Raw genomic sequence first — 22,402 nt, 5'->3', positions numbered from 1 at the left:
TAATTATTAATTCTCGTAGATCGAGAGTGACGTCTAGCAACATATCACGACCCCCAAATAGAGATGAATGTTTCGATGCATTCTTTTTGAACCAATGTTCATAATTACCGTACACTCAAAATTCCCTTCATCTAAGATTCCAATCTCGACTAGTGTCACGGTTAAGTCAAACACTGTATGTCTTGATTATATGACCTTATCTCCCAGTTCTAATTCTTGATAAATATGACTTCCACTGGAAACAACTTTCTATGTAAGTCATATACACCTGCGCAGGTTTTATCATCCATCAAGAACAATTTGAGATAGCATAGAATCGTGTCTCCGTTCATCCAGAGTGATGAATCCTTTCTAGGTTAAACCCCTATCTCCATATACAACTAACTAAAGCCAACACATCCCGCGGCCCTAGCTCATGAAAGATCTAGGGTTAAGGAGTATCAAACTCTAATCACCTATATACAAGATAGTGTCACCGCAAGTCAAAGGACATATGTTCAATTATGAACTAGATGATATTAAATTGACTTTAATGAATTACCATGTTTAAGTCATCTGACGTCACTTGTTCGACTCACTCAACACCTTGAGTGTCCACATGTTTATTCTGATCTCCATCAAGTAGTATGAGACTCACTACTTCCTATAACTCTTTACTAATCAGGAGAATAAACAGAGGTGACGATCTTTCTGGGATAATGCAATGCCCTTATTCGCAGGACCCCATCGATCGCGAACGGTTATTTAGATCATTTGTATAATAGAATCTGTCACTCATATTCTTAACACCTTAAGAATAGATTCTACCACAATGTGATAAGGACAATACGTAATACATGAACACTTAGTTGATGAGACACTTAGTTCAAATAGAACATATATATCTTTGCCATTGGGATTAGTTCTACAAATATACACGATCAAATGGCCCTAGGGCATATACTACTAACATACGAAACAAAACCAAACATTTCACATTTTTAGCTATTTAAGCCGAACGTTAATAAACGTAACAAAACAAATCCAAAAGTTTCACGTTTTTAGCGATATAAGCCAAACTTTTACAAACGTTACGAAATAAAACCAATCGTTTACAAACGTTATGAAACAAATCCAAATGTTTTGCTTTTTTAGTGATTGAAGCCAAACATTTACAAACGTTATAAAACAAAACCAAATGTTTCACATTTTTAGCGATTTAAGCCAAACATTTACAAACGCTACAAATCAAAACCAAACATTTCACATTTTTAGCGATTTAAGCCAAACGTTTACAAATGCTACGAAACAAATTCAAAGGTTTCCCCTTTTTAGTGAAATAAGCCAAACATTTACAAACTTTACGAAACAAATTCAAAGTTTCACCTTTTTAGCGATTTAAACCAAACGTTTACAAACGATACGAAACAAATACAAACGTTTCGCCTTTTTAGCAATTTAAGCCAAACGTTTACAAACGATACGAAATAAATCCAAACGTTTCACCTTTTTAGCATTTTAAGCCAAACGTTTACAAAAGTTAAGAAATAAAACCAAACATTTCCCCTTTTTAGTGATTTAAGCCAAAAGTTTACAAACGTGACGCGTTTCACCTTTTTTGTGATTGAAGCCGAACGTTTACAAACGTTCGGAACAAAAATAAACGTTTCACATTTTTAGCGTTTTTAGCTGAACGTTTACAAACGCTACGAAACAAAACGAAACGTTTCCCCATTTTAGCGATTTAGGCCAAACGTTTGCAAACGTTACAAAACAAATCCAAGCGTTTCACCTTTTTAGCGATTTAAGCAAAACGTTTACAAACGTTATGAAGCAAAACCAAACATTTAAAACGTTATGAAACAAATCTAAACGTTTCTAGTTTTTAGAGATTTATGCCAAACGTTTACAAACGTTACGAAACAAATCTAAATGTTTCACCTTTTTAGTGATTTAAGCCAAACGTTTACAAAAGTTACGAAACAAATCCAAGTGTTTCACCATTTTAGTAATATAAGCCAAACGTTTACAAACGTTACAAAACAAATCCAAACGTTTCATCTTTTGAGCGATTTAAGCCAAACGTTTACAAACGTTACGAAACAATTCCAAACGTTTCAACTTTTTAGCAATTTAAGCCAAACGTTTACAAACGTTTAGAAAAAAATCCAGACGTCTCACCTTTTTAGCGATTTAATCCAAATGTTTAAAACGTTACGAAACAAATATAAACGTTTCACCTTTTTAGCGATTTAAGCAAAACGTTTACAAACGTTACGTAAAAAAATCCAAACAATTCACCTTTAAAGCAATATAAGGGAAACGTTTACAAATGTTACAAAACAAATCCAAGCGTTTCACCTTTAAAGCGATATAAGGGAAACGTTTACAAACGTTACGAAAGGTGAAACGTTTCACCTTATTAGCGATTTAAGCCAAATGTTTACAAATGTTACGAAACTAATCCAAACGTTTCATATTTTTAGCAATTTAAACCAAACGTTTACAAACGTTACAAAACAAATCCAAGTTTTTCACCTTTTTAGCGATTTAAGCAAAACATTTACAAACGTTACGAAACAAAACAAAATGTTTAAAACATCACGAAACAAATCCAAACGTTTCAACTTCTTAGCGATTTATGCCACACATTTACAAAAGTTACGAACCAAATCTAAATATTTCACCGTTTTAGCGTTTTAAGCCAAACGTTTATAAACGTAACGAAACAAATCCAAGCGTTTAACCTTTTTAGCAATTTAAGCCAAATGTTTACAAACACTACAAAATAAATCTAAACGTTTCACCTTTTGAGCGATCTAAGCGTAACGTTTACAAACGTTACGAAACAAATTCAAACGTTTCACCTTTTAAGCGATATAAGCAAAACGTTTACAAACGTTACGAAGAAAATCCAAAGTTTCAACTTTTTAGAGATTTAAGCCAAACGTTTACAAACGTTACGAAAAAATTCCAGTTGTTTTACCTCTTTGGCGATTTAAGCCAAAAGTTTACAAACATTTCGAAACAAATCCAAGCGTTTCACCTTTTTAGCGATTTGAGCCAAACGTTTACAAAAGTTACAAAACAAATTCAAGCGTTTCACCTTTTTAGCGATTTAAGTCGAACGTTTACAAACATTTAGAAACAAAACCAAACGTTTAAAACATTAAGAAACAAATCCAAACGTTTCAACTTTTGAGCGATTACTACGAAACGTTTACAAACGTTACGAAACAAATCCAAACGTTTCACCTTTTGTGCCATTTAAGCCAAACGTTTACAATCGTTACGAAACAAATCCAAGTGTTTCACCTTTTTAGCAATATAAGCCAAACCTTTACAAATGTTACAAAACAAATCCAAACATTTCACCTTTTTAGCGATTGAAGCCAAACGGTTACAAACGTTACGAAACAAATCTGAATGTTTTACCTTTTCAGCGATTTACGCAAAACGCTTACAAACGTTTAGAAACAAATCAAAACGTTTCACCTTTTTAGCGATTTAAGTCAAACGCTTGCCAACGTTACGAAACAAATACAAAGTTTCACCTTTTTAGCGATTTAAGCCAAACGTTTAAAAACGCTATGAAACAAATCTAAACGTTTCACATTTTTAGCGATTTAAGCCAAACGTTTATAAATGTTACTAAACAAATCCAAGAGTTTCACCTTTTTAGCAATTTAAGCCAAACGTTTACAAACGTTACGAAAAAAACCAAACGTTTCACATATTTAGCGATTGAAGCCAAACGTTTTTAAACGTTACAAAACAAATCCAAATGTTTCACCTTTTAGCGATTTAAGCCAAACGTTTACAAACGTTACGAAACAAATCCAAACGTTTCATATTTTTAGCAATTTATACCAAACGTTTACAAACGTTACGAAACAAATCCAAGTTTTTCACCTTTTAGCGATTTAAGCAAAACATTTACAAACGTTACGAAACAAAACCAAACGTTTAAAACATTACGAAACAAATCCAAACGTTTCAACTTTTTAGCGATTTATGCCACACATTTACAAAAGTTACGAAACAAATCCAAACATTTCACCGTTTTAGCGATTTAAGCCAAACGTTTACAAACGTAACGAAACAAAACCAAGCGTTAACCTTTTTAGCAATTTAAGCCAAATGTTTACAAACGTTACAAAATAAATCCAAATGTTTCACCTTTTGAGCGATTTAAGCTAAACGTTTACAAACGTTACGAAACAAATCCAAACGTTTCAACTTTTTAGCGATTTAAGCCAAACATTTACAAACGTTACGACACAAATAGAAACATTTCACCTTTTTAGTGATTGAAGCTAAACGTTTACAAACGTTATGAAACAAATACAAACGTTTAAGACGTTAAGAAACAAATCTAAACGTTTCACATTTTTAGCAATTTAAGCCAAACGTTTACAAACGTTACAAAACAAATCCAAGCGTTTCACCGTTTTAGCGATTTAAGCTAAACGTTTACAAACGTTACGAAAAAAACCAAACGTTTCACCTATTTACCGATTGAAGCCAAACGTTTTTAAACTTTACAAAACAAATCCAAACGTTTCACCTTTTAGCGATTTAAGCCAAACGTTTACAAAGATTATGAAACAAAACCTAACGTTTCACATTTTTAGCGATTTAAGCCAAATGTTTACAAACGTTACGGAACAAAAACAAGCGTTTCACCTTTTAAGCGATTTAAGCCAAACGTTTACAAATGTTACGAATCAAATCCAAATGTTTCACCTTTTCAGCGATTTAAGTCAAACGTTTACAAACGTTACGAAACAAGTGCAAGCGTTTCGCCTTTTTAGCAATTTAAGCCAAAAGTTTACAAATGTTACAAAACAAATCCAAACGTTTCGCCTTTTGAGCGATTTAAGCCAAAAGTTTACAAACGTTTGGGAATTAATCCAAACGTTTCGACTTTTTAGCGATTTAAGCCAAACGTTTACAAACATTTGGAAAAAAATCCAAACGTTTCACTTTTTTAGCGATTTAATCCAAACGTTTAAAACGTTACGAAACAAATCTAACCGTTTCACCTTTTTAGCAATTTAAGCAAAACGTTTATAAACGTTACGAAAAAAAGCCAAACAATTCAACTTTTAAGCGATATAAGCGAAACGTTTGCAAATGTTACAAAACAAATCCAAGCATTTCCCTTTTTTAGCAATTTAAGCCAAACGTTTACAACTATTACGAAGCAAATCTAAACGTTCCATCTTATTAGTGATTGAAGCCAAGTGTTTACAAACGTTACGAAACAAATCCAAACGTTTAAAATGTTATGAAACAAATCCAAGCATTTCACCTTTTTTAGCAATTGAAGCCAAACGTTTACAACTATTACGAAGCAAATCTAAACGTTTCATCTTATTAGTGATTGAAGCCAAGCGTTTACAAAAGTTATGAAATAAATCCAAACGTTTAAAATGTTATGAAACAAACCCAAACGTTTCATATTTTTAGCAATATAAGCCAAATGTTTACAAACATTACGAAAGAAATCCAAGTATTTCACCGTTTTAGAAATTTAAGCCGAACGTTTACAAACGTTACGAAACAAAACCAAACGTTTCACCTATTTAGCAGTTGAAACCAAATTTTTTCAAACGATACGTAACAAATACAAATGTTTCACCTTTTTAGCGATTTAAGCCAAACATTTACAAAGGATAAGAAACAAAACCTAACGTTTCACATTTTTAGCGATTTAAGCCAAACGTTTACAAACATTACGAAACAAAACCAAACATTTCACATTTTTAGCGATTTAAGCCGAACGTTTATAAACGTAATGAAACAAATCCAAACGTTTCACCTTTTTAGCGATTTAAGCCAAACGTTAACAAACAATACGAAGTAAATCCAAACGTTTCACCTTAATAGTGATTGAACCAAAGCGTTTACAAATGTTACGAAACAAATCCAAACGTTTAAAACGTTATGAAACAAATCCAAATGTCCTATTTTTAGCAATTTAAGCCGAACGTTTACAAACTTTAGGAAACAAATCCAAATAACAGTTTTAGCAATTTAAGTCAAATTCTTACAAACGTTACGAAACAAAACCAAACGTTTCACCTATTTAGCAATTGAAACCAAATGTTTACAAACGATACGTAACAAATCCAAATGTTTCAAATTTTTAGCGATTTAAGCCAAACGTTTACAAAGGTTATGAAACAAAACCAAATGTTTCACCTTTTTAGCGATTTAAGCCAAACGTTTACAAACATTACGAAACAAAACCAAACGTTTCATATTTTTAGCGATATAAGCCGAACGTTTACAAACGTAACGAAACAAATCCAAACGTTTCACCTTTTTAGCGATTTAAGCCAAACGTTTACAAATATTAAGATATAAAACCAAACGTTTACAAACGTTATGAAACAAATTTAAAAGTTTCACCTTTTTAGTGATTGAAGCAAAACATTTACAAATGTTATAAAACAAAACCAAACGTTTCACATTTTTAGCGATTTAAGTCAAACATTTACAAACGCTACAAAACAAAACCAAACGTTTCACATTTTTAATGATTTAAGCCAAACGTTTACAAACGCTACGTAACAAATTCACGTTTCACCTTTTTAACCATTTAAACAAAACGATTACAAACGTTACGAAACAAATCCAAAGTTTCACCTTTTTAACGATTTAAGCCAATCATTTACAAACGTTACGAAACAAATCCAAACGTTTCATCTTTTTAGCGATTTGAGCCAAACGTTTACAAACGTTACAAAACAAATCCAAACGTTTCACCTTTTTAGCGATTTAAGCCAAATGTTTACAAATGTTACAAAACAAATCCAAACGTTTCATATTTTTAGCAATTTAAACCAAACGTTTACAAACGTTACGAAACAAATCCAAGTTTTTCACCTTTTTAGCGATTTAAGCAAAACATTTACAAACGTTACGAAACAAAACCAAATGTTTAAAACATCACGAAACAAATCCAAACGTTTCAACTTTTTAGCGATTTATGCCACACATTTACAAAAGTTACGAACCAAATCTAAACATTTCACCGTTTTAGCGTTTTAAGCCAAACGTTTACAAACGTAACGAAACTAATCCAAGCGTTTAACCTTTTTAGCAATTTAAGCCAAATGTTTATAAACGCTACAAAATAAATCTAAACGTTTCACCTTTTGAGCGATCTAAGCGTAACGTTTACAAACATTACGAAACAAATTCAAACGTTTCACCTTTTAAGCGATATAAGCAAAACGTTTACAAACGTTACGAAGAAAATCAAAAGTTTCAACTTTTTAGAGATTTAAGCCAAACGTTTATAAACGTTACGAAAAAATTCCAGATGTTTTACCTCTTTAGCGATTTAAGCCAAAAGTTTACAAACATTTCGAAACAAATCCAAGCGTTTCACCTTTTTAGCGATTTGAGCCAAACGTTTACAAAAGTTACAAAACAAATTCAAGCGTTTCACCTTTTTAGCGATTTAAGTCGAACGTTTACAAACATTTAGAAACAAAACCAAACGTTTAAAACATTAAGAAACAAATCCAAACGTTTCAACTTTTGAGCGATTAATACTAAACGTTTACAAACGTTACGAAACAAATCCAAACATTTCACCTTTTGTGCCATTTAAGCCAAACGTTTACAATCGTTACGAAACAAATCCAAGTGTTTCACCTTTTTAGCAATATAAGCCAAAGCTTTACAAATGTTACAAAACAAATCCAAACGTTTCACCTTTTTAGCGATTGAAGCCAAACGGTTACAAACGTTAGGAAACAAATCCGAATGTTTCACCTTTTCAGCGATTTACGCAAAACGCTTACAAACGTTTAGAAACAAATCAAAACGTTTCACCTTTTTAGCGATTTAAGTCAAACGCTTGCCAACGTTACGAAACAAATACAAAGTTTCACCTTTTTAGCGATTTAAGCCAAACGTTTAAAAACGCTATGAAACAAATCTAAACGTTTCACATTTTTAGCGATTTAAGCCAAACGTTTATAAATGTTACTAAACAAATCCAAGAGTTTCACCTTTTTAGCAATTTAAGCCAAAAGTTTACAAACGTTACGAAAAAAACCAAACGTTTCACATATTTAGCGATTGAAGCCAAACGTTTTTAAACGTTACAAAACAAATCCAAATGTTTCACCTTTTAGCGGTTTAAGCCAAATGTTTACAAAGATTATGAAACAAATCCAAACGTTTCGCCTTTTTAGCGATTTAAGCCAAATGTTTACAAACATTACGGAACAAAAACAAGCGTTTCACCTTTTGAGCGATTTAAGCCAAACGTTTACAAATGTTACGAAACAAATCCAAACGTTTCACCTTTTCAGCGATTTGAGCCAAACGTTTACAGTTACGAAACAAATCCAAGTGTTTCGCCTTTTTAGCAATTTAAGCCAAAAGTTTACAAACGTTACAAAACAAATCCAAACGTTTCGCCTTTTGAGCGATTTAAGCCAAACGTTTACAAACGTTTGGAAACAAATCCAAACGTTTTGACTTTTTAGCGATTTAAGCCAAACGTTGGCGCAGCGGGACGCGCGGGTCCGGATCATATATTTCAATTCAAAATCAAAATTCCAACAATCTGAATCCTGAAGTTGATCATATCAACAACAAATGGATCGTCGTATCGTTTAGTAATTAAAGCACGCATCTAGGAATCGTAAGAAGAATACCTATGTCGATTCTCCAACGATTCTTGTAGTCCCGCAAGTACGGCGACCTCAAGCTCGTCCACACGAGTATGCATCCGATTGAATCCTCGCCTTAAAGTAATCCGTAAGAGTTCCTCTTGCCGAGCAGCCCTAAGCTCAAACTCTCGCCGCAATCACTACCTTGCTCGGATGTATGAAAAACGTCGCCAAGTTTTTCCCGTGATTGATGAATACTTGAACTCCTTCAAGTGCTTTCTCTCTCTACAACTTTGTAGTGAGATGTGTGTTATGTGGTGTTATGAAATGAGCAAGGACATGCTCTATTTATAGGCTAGAGCATGCCTTAAGAATGCAACACCTTGCATGCTAGGTGTCACACACCAAGCAAAGGTGTTGCCACCATATGACACCTTTCATGTGGTGACATCACATAGGTGACATCATATAGGTGATGTCATCATATGACATGACATATATGACATAGGCTTATCTCATTACATCATCACCATGACATCATCATTCCATTAGCTAATGATTAGTCATTTAAGTATCATTAATTACACTAATTAATTACTTAAACCTTTTAATCATAAAACTTGATTAAAATATAATTAGGTTCCTACTAATTTATAACTTTTATAAATTAGTCCCTAATTAACTTGGACATAGTACAATTAGGTTCCTACTAATTTATAACTCTTAAAAATTAGTCCCTAATTTGTACTTGTTTTTCATCTTAGATTAATTTCCGAGATATGCTAGTATCCATATGAAATTGATCTTTCATAAACTCAATCGGTTGCCCACTCTATTGTGTGTGACTAACTAGGTTCACATCTATATGGCAACGAGAGACATAAGAAACGCCTTTCTTATATTAAATAATTAAACCCCATTTAATTATTAATTCTCGTAGATCGAGAGTGACGTCTAGCAACATATCACGACCCCCAAATAGAGATGAATGTTTCGATGCATTCTTTTTGAACCAATGTTCATAATTACCGTACACTCAAAATTCCCTTCATCTAAGATTCCAATCTCGACTAGTGTCACGGTTAAGTCAAACACTGTATGTCTTGATTATATGACCTTATCTCCCAGTTCTAATTCTTGATAAATATGACTTCCACTGGAAACAACTTTCTATGTAAGTCATATACACCTGCGCAGGTTTTATCATCCATCAAGAACAATTTGAGATAGCATAGAATCGTGTCTCCGTTCATCCAGAGTGATGAATCCTTTCTAGGTTAAACCCCTATCTCCATATACAACTAACTAAAGCCAACACATCCCGCGGCCCTAGCTCATGAAAGATCTAGGGTTAAGGAGTATCAAACTCTAATCACCTATATACAAGATAGTGTCACCGCAAGTCAAAGGACATATGTTCAATTATGAACTAGATGATATTAAATTGACTTTAATGAATTACCATGTTTAAGTCATCTGACGTCACTTGTTCGACTCACTCAACACCTTGAGTGTCCACATGTTTATTCTGATCTCCATCAAGTAGTATGAGACTCACTACTTCCTATAACTCTTTACTAATCAGGAGAATAAACAGAGGTGACGATCTTTCTGGGATAATGCAATGCCCTTATTCGCAGGACCCCATCGATCGCGAACGGTTATTTAGATCATTTGTATAATAGAATCTGTCACTCATATTCTTAACACCTTAAGAATAGATTCTACCACAATGTGATAAGGACAATACGTAATACATGAACACTTAGTTGATGAGACACTTAGTTCAAATAGAACATATATATCTTTGCCATTGGGATTAGTTCTACAAATATACACGATCAAATGGCCCTAGGGCATATACTACTAACATACGAAACAAAATCAAACATTTCACATTTTTAGCTATTTAAGCCGAACGTTAATAAACGTAACAAAACAAATCCAAAAGTTTCACGTTTTTAGCGATATAAGCCAAACTTTTACAAACGTTACGAAATAAAACCAATCGTTTACAAACGTTATGAAACAAATCCAAATGTTTTGCTTTTTTAGTGATTGAAGCCAAACATTTACAAACGTTATAAAACAAAACCAAATGTTTCACATTTTTAGCGATTTAAGCCAAACATTTACAAACGCTACAAATCAAAACCAAACATTTCACATTTTTAGCGATTTAAGCCAAACGTTTACAAATGCTACGAAACAAATTCAAAGGTTTCCCCTTTTTAGTGAAATAAGCCAAACATTTACAAACTTTACGAAACAAATTCAAAGTTTCACCTTTTTAGCGATTTAAACCAAACGTTTACAAACGATACGAAACAAATACAAACGTTTCGCCTTTTTAGCAATTTAAGCCAAACGTTTACAAACGATACGAAATAAATCCAAACGTTTCACCTTTTTAGCATTTTAAGCCAAACGTTTACAAAAGTTAAGAAATAAAACCAAACGTTTCCCCTTTTTAGTGATTTAAGCCAAAAGTTTACAAACGTGACGCGTTTCACCTTTTTTGTGATTGAAGCCGAACGTTTACAAACGTTCGGAACAAAAATAAACGTTTCACATTTTTAGCGTTTTTAGCTGAACGTTTACAAACGCTACGAAACAAAACGAAACGTTTCCCCATTTTAGCGATTTAGGCCAAACGTTTGCAAACGTTACAAAACAAATCCAAGCGTTTCACCTTTTTAGCGATTTAAGCAAAACGTTTACAAACGTTATGAAGCAAAACCAAACATTTAAAACGTTATGAAACAAATCTAAACGTTTCTAGTTTTTAGAGATTTATGCCAAACGTTTACAAACGTTACGAAACAAATCTAAATGTTTCACCTTTTTAGTGATTTAAGCCAAACGTTTACAAAAGTTACGAAACAAATCCAAGTGTTTCACCATTTTAGTAATATAAGCCAAACGTTTACAAACGTTACAAAACAAATCCAAACGTTTCATCTTTTGAGCGATTTAAGCCAAACGTTTACAAACGTTACGAAACAATTCCAAACGTTTCAACTTTTTAGCAATTTAAGCCAAACGTTTACAAACGTTTAGAAAAAAATCCAGACGTCTCACCTTTTTAGCGATTTAATCCAAATGTTTAAAACGTTACGAAACAAATATAAACGTTTCACCTTTTTAGCGATTTAAGCAAAACGTTTACAAACGTTACGTAAAAAAATCCAAACAATTCACCTTTAAAGCAATATAAGGGAAACGTTTACAAATGTTACAAAACAAATCCAAGCGTTTCACCTTTAAAGCGATATAAGGGAAACGTTTACAAACGTTACGAAAGGTGAAACGTTTCACCTTATTAGCGATTTAAGCCAAATGTTTACAAATGTTACGAAACAAATCCAAACGTTTCATATTTTTAGCAATTTAAACCAAACGTTTACAAACGTTACAAAACAAATCCAAGTTTTTCACCTTTTTAGCGATTTAAGCAAAACATTTACAAACGTTACGAAACAAAACAAAATGTTTAAAACATCACGAAACAAATCCAAACGTTTCAACTTCTTAGCGATTTATGCCACACATTTACAAAAGTTACGAACCAAATCTAAATATTTCACCGTTTTAGCGTTTTAAGCCAAACGTTTATAAACGTAACGAAACAAATCCAAGCGTTTAACCTTTTTAGCAATTTAAGCCAAATGTTTACAAACGCTACAAAATAAATCTAAACGTTTCACCTTTTGAGCGATCTAAGCGTAACGTTTACAAACGTTACGAAACAAATTCAAATGTTTCACCTTTTAAGCGATATAAGCAAAACGTTTACAAACGTTACGAAGAAAATCCAAAGTTTCAACTTTTTAGAGACTTAAGCCAAACGTTTACAAACGTTACGAAAAAATTCCAGATGTTTTACCTCTTTGGCGATTTAAGCCAAAAGTTTACAAACATTTCGAAACAAATCCAAGCGTTTCACCTTTTTAGCGATTTGAGCCAAACGTTTACAAAAGTTACAAAACAAATTCAAGCGTTTCACCTTTTTAGCGATTTAAGTCGAACGTTTACAAACATTTAGAAACAAAACCAAACGTTTAAAACATTAAGAAACAAATCCAAACGTTTCAACTTTTGAGCGATTACTACGAAACGTTTACAAACGTTACGAAACAAATCCAAACGTTTCACCTTTTGTGCCATTTAAGCCAAACGTTTACAATCGTTACGAAACAAATCCAAGTGTTTCACCTTTTTAGCAATATAAGCCAAACCTTTACAAATGTTACAAAACAAATCCAAACATTTCACCTTTTTAGCGATTGAAGCCAAACGGTTACAAACGTTACGAAACAAATCTGAATGTTTTACCTTTTCAGCGATTTACGCAAAACGCTTACAAACGTTTAGAAACAAATCAAAACGTTTCACCTTTTTAGCGATTTAAGTCAAACGCTTGCCAACGTTACGAAACAAATACAAAGTTTCACCTTTTTAGCGATTTAAGCCAAACGTTTAAAAACGCTATGAAACAAATCTAAACGTTTCACATTTTTAGCGATTTAAGCCAAACGTTTATAAATGTTACTAAACAAATCCAAGAGTTTCACCTTTTTAGCAATTTAAGCCAAACGTTTACAAACGTTACGAAAAAAACCAAACGTTTCACATATTTAGCGATTGAAGCCAAACGTTTTTAAACGTTACAAAACAAATCCAAATGTTTCACCTTTTAGCGATTTAAGCCAAACGTTTACAAACGTTACGAAACAAATCCAAACGTTTCATATTTTTAGCAATTTATACCAAACGTTTACAAACGTTACGAAACAAATCCAAGTTTTTCACCTTTTAGCGATTTAAGCAAAACATTTACAAACGTTACGAAACAAAACCAAACGTTTAAAACATTACGAAACAAATCCAAACGTTTCAACTTTTTAGCGATTTATGCCACACATTTACAAAAGTTACGAAACAAATCCAAACATTTCACCGTTTTAGCGATTTAAGCCAAACGTTTACAAACGTAACGAAACAAAACCAAGCGTTTAACCTTTTTAGCAATTTAAGCCAAATGTTTACAAACGTTACAAAATAAATCCAAATGTTTCACCTTTTGAGCGATTTAAGCTAAACGTTTACAAACGTTACGAAACAAATCCAAACGTTTCAACTTTTTAGCGATTTAAGCCAAACATTTACAAACGTTACGACACAAATAGAAACATTTCACCTTTTTAGTGATTGAAGCCAAACGTTTACAAACGTTACGAAACAAATACAAACGTTTAAGACGTTAAGAAACAAATCTAAACGTTTCACATTTTTAGCAATTTAAGCCAAACGTTTACAAACGTTACAAAACAAATCCAAGCGTTTCACCGTTTTAGCGATTTAAGCTAAACGTTTACAAACGTTACGAAAAAAACCAAACGTTTCACCTATTTACCGATTGAAGCCAAACGTTTTTAAACTTTACAAAACAAATCCAAACGTTTCACCTTTTAGCGATTTAAGCCAAACGTTTACAAAGATTATGAAACAAAACCTAACGTTTCACATTTTTAGCGATTTAAGCCAAATGTTTACAAACGTTACGGAACAAAAACAAGCGTTTCACCTTTTAAGCGATTTAAGCCAAACGTTTACAAATGTTACGAATCAAATCCAAATGTTTCACCTTTTCAGCGATTTAAGTCAAACGTTTACAAACGTTACGAAACAAGTGCAAGCGTTTCGCCTTTTTAGCAATTTAAGCCAAAAGTTTACAAATGTTACAAAACAAATCCAAACGTTTCGCCTTTTGAGCGATTTAAGCCAAAAGTTTACAAACGTTTGGGAATTAATCCAAACGTTTCGACTTTTTAGCGATTTAAGCCAAACGTTTACAAACATTTGGAAAAAAATCCAAACGTTTCACTTTTTTAGCGATTTAATCCAAACGTTTAAAACGTTACGAAACAAATCTAACCGTTTCACCTTTTTAGCAATTTAAGCAAAACGTTTATAAACGTTACGAAAAAAAGCCAAACAATTCAACTTTTAAGCGATATAAGCGAAACGTTTGCAAATGTTACAAAACAAATCCAAGCATTTCCCTTTTTTAGCAATTTAAGCCAAACGTTTACAACTATTACGAAGCAAATCTAAACGTTCCATCTTATTAGTGATTGAAGCCAAGTGTTTACAAACGTTACGAAACAAATCCAAACGTTTAAAATGTTATGAAACAAATCCAAGCATTTCACCTTTTTTAGCAATTGAAGCCAAACGTTTACAACTATTACGAAGCAAATCTAAACGTTTCATCTTATTAGTGATTGAAGCCAAGCGTTTACAAAAGTTATGAAATAAATCCAAACGTTTAAAATGTTATGAAACAAACCCAAACGTTTCATATTTTTAGCAATATAAGCCAAATGTTTACAAACATTACGAAAGAAATCCAAGTATTTCACCGTTTTAGAAATTTAAGCCGAACGTTTACAAACGTTACGAAACAAAACCAAACGTTTCACCTATTTAGCAGTTGAAACCAAATTTTTTCAAACGATACGTAACAAATACAAATGTTTCACCTTTTTAGCGATTTAAGCCAAACATTTACAAAGGATAAGAAACAAAACCTAACGTTTCACATTTTTAGCGATTTAAGCCAAACGTTTACAAACATTACGAAACAAAACCAAACATTTCACATTTTTAGCGATTTAAGCCGAACGTTTATAAACGTAATGAAACAAATCCAAACGTTTCACCTTTTTAGCGATTTAAGCCAAACGTTAACAAACAATACGAAGTAAATCAAAACGTTTCACCTTAATAGTGATTGAACCAAAGCGTTTACAAATGTTACGAAACAAATCCAAACGTTTAAAACGTTATGAAACAAATCCAAATGTCCTATTTTTAGCAATTTAAGCCGAACGTTTACAAACTTTAGGAAACAAATCCAAATAACAGTTTTAGCAATTTAAGTCAAATTCTTACAAACGTTACGAAACAAAACCAAACGTTTCACCTATTTAGCCATTGAAACCAAATGTTTACAAACGATACGTAACAAATCCAAATGTTTCAAATTTTTAGCGATTTAAGCCAAACGTTTACAAAGGTTATGAAACAAAACCAAATGTTTCACCTTTTTAGCGATTTAAGCCAAACGTTTACAAACATTACGAAACAAAACCAAACGTTTCATATTTTTAGCGATATAAGCCGAACGTTTACAAACGTAACGAAACAAATCCAAACGTTTCACCTTTTTAGCGATTTAAGCCAAACGTTTACAAATATTAAGATATAAAACCAAACGTTTACAAACGTTATGAAACAAATTTAAAAGTTTCACCTTTTTAGTGATTGAAGCAAAACATTTACAAATGTTATAAAACAAAACCAAACGTTTCACATTTTTAGCGATTTAAGTCAAACATTTACAAACGCTACAAAACAAAACCAAACGTTTCACATTTTTAATGATTTAAGCCAAACGTTTACAAACGCTACGTAACAAATTCACGTTTCACCTTTTTAACCATTTAAACAAAACGATTACAAACGTTACGAAACAAATCCAAAGTTTCACCTTTTTAACGATTTAAGCCAATCATTTACAAACGTTACGAAACAAATCCAAACGTTTCACCTTTTTAGCGATTTGAGCCAAACGTTTACAAACGTTACAAAACAAATCCAAACGTTTCACCTTTTTAGCGATTTAAGCCAAATGTTTACAAATGTTACAAAACAAATCCAAACGTTTCATATTTTTAGCAATTTAAACCAAACGTTTACAAACGTTACGAAACAAATCCAAGTTTTTCACCTTTTTAGCGATTTAAGCAAAACATTTACAAACGTTACGAAACAAAACCAAATGTTTAAAACATCACGAAACAAATCCAAACGTTTCAACTTTTTAGCGATTTATGCCACACATTTACAAAAGTTACGAACCAAATCTAAACATTTCACCGTTTTAGCGTTTTAAGCCAAACGTTTACAAACGTAACGAAACTAATCCAAGCGTTTAACCTTTTTAGCAATTTAAGCCAAATGTTTATAAACGCTACAAAATAAATCTAAACGTTTCACCTTTTGAGCGATCTAAGCGTAACGTTTACAAACATTACGAAACAAATTCAAACGTTTCACCTTTTAAGCGATATAAGCAAAACGTTTACAAACGTTACGAAGAAAATCAAAAGTTTCAACTTTTTAGAGATTTAAGCCAAACGTTTATAAACGTTACGAAAAAATTCCAGATGTTTTACCTCTTTAGCGATTTAAGCCAAAAGTTTACAAACATTTCGAAACAAATCCAAGCGTTTCACCTTTTTAGCGATTTGAGCCAAACGTTTACAAAAGTTACAAAACAAATTCAAGCGTTTCACCTTTTTAGCGATTTAAGTCGAACGTTTACAAACATTTAGAAACAAAACCAAACGTTTAAAACATTAAGAAACAAATCCAAACGTTTCAACTTTTGAGCGATTAATACTAAACGTTTACAAACGTTACGAAACAAATCCAAACGTTTCACCTTTTGTGCCATTTAAGCCAAACGTTTACAATCGTTACGAAACAAATCCAAGTGTTTCACCTTTTTAGCAATATAAGCCAAAGCTTTACAAATGTTACAAAACAAATCCAAACGTTTCACCTTTTTAGCGATTGAAGCCAAACGGTTACAAACGTTAGGAAACAAATCCGAATGTTTCACCTTTTCAGCGATTTACGCAAAACGCTTACAAACGTTTAGAAACAAATCAAAACGTTTCACCTTTTTAGCGATTTAAGTCAAACGCTTGCCAACGTTACGAAACAAATACAAAGTTTCACCTTTTTAGCGATTTAAGCCAAACGTTTAAAAACGCTATGAAACAAATCTAAACGTTTCACATTTTTAGCGATTTAAGCCAAACGTTTATAAATGTTACTAAACAAATCCAAGAGTTTCACCTTTTTAGCAATTTAAGCCAAAAGTTTACAAACGTTACGAAAAAAACCAAACGTTTCACATATTTAGCGATTGAAGCCAAACGTTTTTAAACGTTACAAAACAAATCCAAATGTTTCACCTTTTAGCGGTTTAAGCCAAATGTTTACAAAGATTATGAAACAAATCCAAACGTTTCGCCTTTTTAGCGATTTAAGCCAAATGTTTACAAACATTACGGAACAAAAACAAGCGTTTCACCTTTTGAGCGATTTAAGCCAAACGTTTACAAATGTTACGAAACAAATCCAAACGTTTCACCTTTTCAGCGATTTGAGCCAAACGTTTACAGTTACGAAACAAATCCAAGTGTTTCGCCTTTTTAGCAATTTAAGCCAAAAGTTTACAAACGTTACAAAACAAATCCAAACGTTTCGCCTTTTGAGCGATTTAAGCCAAACGTTTACAAACGTTTGGAAACAAATCCAAACGTTTTGACTTTTTAGCGATTTAAGCCAAACGTTGGCGCAGCGGGACGCGCGGGTCCGGATCATATATTTCAATTCAAAATCAAAATTCCAACAATCTGAATCCTGAAGTTGATCATATCAACAACAAATGGATCGTCGTATCGTTTAGTAATTAAAGCACGCATCTAGGAATCGTAAGAAGAATACCTATGTCGATTCTCCAACGATTCTTGTAGTCCCGCAAGTACGGCGACCTCAAGCTCGTCCACACGAGTATGCATCCGATTGAATCCTCGCCTTAAAGTAATCCGTAAGAGTTCCTCTTGCCGAGCAGCCCTAAGCTCAAACTCTCGCCGCAATCACTACCTTGCTCGGATGTATGAAAAACGTCGCCAAGTTTTTCCCGTGATTGATGAATACTTGAACTCCTTCAAGTGCTTTCTCTCTCTACAACTTTGTAGTGAGATGTGTGTTATGTGGTGTTATGAAATGAGCAAGGACATGCTCTATTTATAGGCTAGAGCATGCCTTAAGAATGCAACACCTTGCATGCTAGGTGTCACACACCAAGCAAAGGTGTTGCCACCATATGACACCTTTCATGTGGTGACATCACATAGGTGACATCATATAGGTGATGTCATCATATGACATGACATATATGACATAGGCTTATCTCATTACATCATCACCATGACATCATCATTCCATTAGCTAATGATTAGTCATTTAAGTATCATTAATTACACTAATTAATTACTTAAACCTTTTAATCATAAAACTTGATTAAAATATAATTAGGTTCCTACTAATTTATAACTTTTATAAATTAGTCCCTAATTAACTTGGACATAGTACAATTAGGTTCCTACTAATTTATAACTCTTACAAATTAGTCCCTAATTTGTACTTGTTTTTCATCTTAGATTAATTTCCGAGATATGCTAGTATCCATATGAAATTGATCTTTCATAAACTCAATCGGTTGCACACTCTATTGTGTGTGACTAACTAGGTTCACATCTATATGGCAACGAGAGACATAAGAAACGCCTTTCTTATATTAAATAATTAAACCCCATTTAATTATTAATTCTCGTAGATCGAGAGTGACGTCTAGCAACATATCACGACCCCCAAATAGAGATGAATGTTTCGATGCATTCTTTTTGAACCAATGTTCATAATTACCGTACACTCAAAATTCCCTTCATCTAAGATTCCAATCTCGACTAGTGTCACGGTTAAGTCAAACACTGTATGTCTTGATTATATGACCTTATCTCCCAGTTCTAATTCTTGATAAATATGACTTCCACTGGAAACAACTTTCTATGTAAGTCATATACACCTGCGCAGGTTTTATCATCCATCAAGAACAATTTGAGATAGCATAGAATCGTGTCTCCGTTCATCCAGAGTGATGAATCCTTTCTAGGTTAAACCCCTATCTCCATATACAACTAACTAAAGCCAACACATCCCGCGGCCCTAGCTCATGAAAGATCTAGGGTTAAGGAGTATCAAACTCTAATCACCTATATACAAGATAGTGTCACCGCAAGTCAAAGGACATATGTTCAATTATGAACTAGATGATATTAAATTGACTTTAATGAATTACCATGTTTAAGTCATCTGACGTCACTTGTTCGACTCACTCAACACCTTGAGTGTCCACATGTTTATTCTGATCTCCATCAAGTAGTATGAGACTCACTACTTCCTATAACTCTTTACTAATCAGGAGAATAAACAGAGGTGACGATCTTTCTGGGATAATGCAATGCCCTTATTCGCAGGACCCCATCGATCGCGAACGGTTATTTAGATCATTTGTATAATAGAATCTGTCACTCATATTCTTAACACCTTAAGAATAGATTCTACCACAATGTGATAAGGACAATACGTAATACATGAACACTTAGTTGATGAGACACTTAGTTCAAATAGAACATATATATCTTTGCCATTGGGATTAGTTCTACAAATATACACGATCAAATGGCCCTAGGGCATATACTACTAACATACGAAACAAAACCAAACATTTCACATTTTTAGCTATTTAAGCCGAACGTTAATAAACGTAACAAAACAAATCCAAAAGTTTCACGTTTTTAGCGATATAAGCCAAACTTTTACAAACGTTACGAAATAAAACCAATCGTTTACAAACGTTATGAAACAAATCCAAATGTTTTGCCTTTTTAGTGATTGAAGCCAAACATTTACAAACGTTATAAAACAAAACCAAATGTTTCACATTTTTAGCGATTTAAGCCAAACATTTACAAACGCTACAAATCAAAACCAAACATTTCACATTTTTAGCGATTTAAGCCAAACGTTTACAAATGCTACGAAACAAATTCAAAGGTTTCCCCTTTTTAGTGAAATAAGCCAAACATTTACAAACTTTACGAAACAAATTCAAAGTTTCACCTTTTTAGCGATTTAAACCAAACGTTTACAAACGATACGAAACAAACCCAAAGTTTCACCTTTCTAACGATTTGAGCCAAGCGTTTAAAAAATGTTACGAAACAAATCCAAATGTTTCACCTTTTTAGCGATTTAAACCAAACGTTTACAAACGTTACAAAACAAATCCAAGCGTTTCATCTTTTTAACAATTAAGCCAAGCGTTTATAAACGTTACGAATCAAATCCAAGCGTTTCACCTTTTTAGCGATTTAAGCAAAACGTTTACAAACGTTACGAAAAAAATCCAAATGTTTCACCTTTATAGCCATTTAAGCCAAACGTCTACAAACGTTACAAAACAAATCCAAACGTTTCCTCATTTTAGCGATTTAAGCCAAACATTTATAAACGTTACGAAACAAAACCAAACACAAACATTTCGAAACAAATCCAAGCGTTTCACCTTTTTAGCGATTTAAGCCAAATGTTTACAAACGTTACAAAACAAATCCAAGCGTTTCACCTTTTTAGCGATGTAAGCCAAACGTTAACAAACATTTCGAAACAAATCCAAACGTTTAAAACGTTTCGAAACAAATCCAAACGTTTTAACTTTTGAGCGATTTATCCCAAACGTTTACAAACGTTACGAAACAAATCCAAACGTTTCCCCTTTTTAGCAACTTAAGCCAAATATTACAAACGTTACGAAAAGAATCCAAACATTCCACCTTTTTATTAATTTCAGCCAAATGTTACAAACGTTATGAAACAAATCCAAACGTTTCACATTTTTAGCGATTTAAGCCAAACGTTTACAAACGATACAAAACAAATTCAAATGTTTCACCTTTTAAGCGATATAAGCCAAACGTTTACAAACGTTACGAAACAAATCCAAAGTTTCACCTTTTTAGCGATTTAAACCAAACTTTTACAAACGTTACGAAACTATTCCAAAGTTTCACCTTTTAAACGTTTTAAGCCAAACGAAACGAAACAAATCCAAACGTTTCACCTCTTTAGCGATTTAAGCCAAACGTTTACAAACATTTCAAAACAAATCCAAGCGTTTCACCTTTTTAGCGATTTAAGCCAAATGTTTACAAACGTTACAAAACAGATTCAAGCGTTTCACCTTTTTAGCGATGTAAGCCAAACGTTAACAAACATTTCGAAACAAATCCAAACGTTTAAAACGTTACGAGACAAATCCAAACGTTTTAACTTTTGAGCGATTTATCCCAAACGTTTACAAACGATACGAAACAAATCCAAACGTTTCCCCTTTTTTGCCATTTAATCCAAACGTTTACAATCGTTATGAAACAAATCCAAGCGTTTCACTTTTTTAGCAATTTAAGCCAAACCTTTACAAACGTTTCAAAACAAATCCAATTGTTTAACCTTTTTAGCGATTTAAGCCAAATGGTTACAAACATTACGAAACAAATCCAAATGTTTCACCTTTTTAGAGATTTAAGCAAAATGTTTACAAACATTTAGAAACAAATCAAAACGTTTCACCTTTTTAGCGAATTAAGCCAAACGTTTACAAACGTTATGAAACAAATCCAAAGTTTCACCTTTTTAGCGATTTAAGTCAAACGTTTACGAACGTTGCGAAACAAATCCAAACATTTCACCTTTTTAACGATTTAAGCCAAACGTTTAAAAAAGTTACGAAACAAATCCAAGCGTTTCACCATTTTAGCAATTTAAGCCAAACGTTTACAAATGTTACGAAACAAATCCAAACACTTAACCTTTTTAGTGATTGAAGCCAAACGTTTACAAACGTTACGAAACAAATACAAACATTTAAAACGTTATGAAACAAATCCTAACGTTTCCCATTTTTAGCAATTTAAGCCAAACGTTTACAAACGTTACGAAACAAATCCAAGCACTTCAAGGTTTTAGCAATTTAACCAAAGGTTTACAAACGTTACGAAACAAAACCAAACATTTCACCT

This window comes from Mercurialis annua, linkage group LG8 (assembly GCF_937616625.2).
Source record: "Mercurialis annua linkage group LG8, ddMerAnnu1.2, whole genome shotgun sequence".
NCBI classification, from domain to species: Eukaryota; Viridiplantae; Streptophyta; class Magnoliopsida; order Malpighiales; family Euphorbiaceae; genus Mercurialis; species Mercurialis annua.
The sequence above is the reverse complement of the archived record's forward strand: the minus strand, read 5'-3'. Positions refer to the sequence as shown.